Consider the following 2,394-nt stretch of genomic DNA (forward strand, 5'->3'; position numbering starts at 1 on the left):
AAATAAATAAAATGTAAGTTAAGAATTTCCCTCACTAACTCAAATTGTAACATTGCTTTCCATTCCTATTCCTACCTCAAGAAAAACTCTAAGCAAAGTTTGCTTTGTATAGCCTACCACAATATGTTCCTTCAAATTCTCTTTATCAGCATGGAGATTCGCATTCTCACCGAAAAGGAGGAAGATGAGCTTGAGTCATGTGACACTGCTTGGAAGAACGTTTAAGTCAGTAGTGTCAGGCCCGATTGTATAAACCATTTAATCTTAGATCAGAGGTTAAATTGATCCTTGTTTCAGCTGAACTTGGAATTTTGTGTTGTATAAAGTCTAATCTGAGATTAATTTGTCTCAAACTAAAGTCAACTTTGACTGAAGAAATTTCTCCGATTAAGTTAGATGATCCAAGTTCAGTTATTTCTTTTCTGTTTGAAATATACGAGTGACAGATTGTGCAAATAAAATATCCATTATTATTAATATTAATAGATATGACAGGTACATTTATATATATTTCTTTCTATTTCTTGCCTTAATACACAAATAATCTTATATTTTATAAGGCTCGATCATGTTCAGCAGTATCAAATAACATAACCTATAATTATATTATGTTTATAACAACCATTAATTAACGGATATGATAGGTACATTCATAAATTTTCAATTAACTGTATTACTAAACAAAAATTGTCGTTTTATAAAGCTTTATTATGTTTAGCAGTATCAAACACCATAACATAACAACTTGGAGAACAGTCAACCTTCTTATTGTCCGCCATTATTTATATTGCACAAAAAACCAGTGTCTCCAACAGAGTGTAATACGGAAAGTCGCCAAAAAGTAGTTGTAAAGTCGCTAGATTTCTCATTATCAACAAAGAAAGATTAAATTTTGTCATTATGGGGTGCTAAAAAGGTCACTAAATCCCTATTTAAGCAATATAAAAGTTAAAAGAAATTGTTGTTGAAAAAGAGTTAAAGTCGCTAGATTGGCAACACTGAACAAACCTGTCCGCGCATCACGTACTTCACCTGTTTATGCGATGTTGCCAAATCCTTTTCACGTGAACTTAGATTGCATTTGAACCAAGGTAATTTGATCGCAGAAAAGTTTTATACAATAGAAGAAGTGTCTGAACTCGGTTCACTTTTCGATCTTCGATCAAAGTTGATCTTTAGTCATGGAGTTTTATACAATTGGGCCTCAGAGTTGTAAGCTCCAAAACCGGTTGTGGAGCTAGAGTCGGAGCGTGAACTTGCTTATGTCTGTGGAAACACCGGAGCACGCAACGAGTCTAGTGGAGCGCTCCGCTCCGTTTAGTCTCTGTCTGACAACGCTGGTTTAAGTGAATGTCAGTTTTTTTTATTTTTGAATAAAAGTCCATGCGAAACATAAAGAACTTTCACAACATCGAAACACTAAATGCCGGTTCCCACGGATCAGGCAAAACTGTTAAAAAACGAGTAAAAGCGACAAGAGACTGGAGACTAAAGACAACTAACATTGATCCTAAATATAAAGACATTTAAACACAAAGTCTCATCATTCTCACCGATGGAAGAAAACGTGAAAAAATATAGGCTACTTGATTTCTTTTGCAATATAAGAATATTATACAAAGAATGTTATGGACATGTAGGCTACAGCTCTTTTGTAATATCAACTCTGCTGTAACATATCTTGAAGGCCATATACTTTTTTAAGACACTATTTTATTATTTATGTTTTAATTCAAATATAAAGTTAATATTGATTTATTTTATAAAATATAACAAATATCACTACTCATATTCACTTAATTCATTCATTCATAGTGCTCTGCCCAAGGGCAGGTTTTTTACTTGAAATCCAGCATTCTCCAATCTTTCTTATTTTCCACCTTCCTCTTAGCCTCCGCATATGATCTATGTAGTTTAATATTGTCCATCATCTGATATCTTCTTCTGCCCTGAAGTTTTTTCTCCGTTCACCATTCCTTCCAGTGCGTCCTTCAGTAGGAAGTTCGTTCTTAGCCAGTAAGCCAGCCAATTTCTTTTTCTCTTCCTAATAAGTTTCAACATCAGTCTGTTATTTCTTCACCCACCCTTTCTAGCACAGCTTCATTTCTTATTTTGTCTGTTCATTTCACACGCTCCATTCACTTAATATTAATCCCAAAATCTAACCTAACCATCATTCCACTGACGATTTTTAAGGAGTCCGCGAAATTACTGATTTATGGAAAGGAGGTCCGCACTGCTAATAAGTTTTATAACCAATGTACTAACAGATGCAAATATAAATATTTTGTGCGAAATCGTGCGTATTTGCTCGTTTTCCGCACAGAACCAATACGCGGTAAGTGTGAAATACCACATTCAGTATTCCCAACGTAACACACATAACAATTTCCC

The sequence above is a fragment of the Periplaneta americana genome, chromosome 10 (genome assembly GCF_040183065.1).
Source record: "Periplaneta americana isolate PAMFEO1 chromosome 10, P.americana_PAMFEO1_priV1, whole genome shotgun sequence".
Lineage (NCBI taxonomy): Eukaryota > Metazoa > Arthropoda > Insecta > Blattodea > Blattidae > Periplaneta > Periplaneta americana.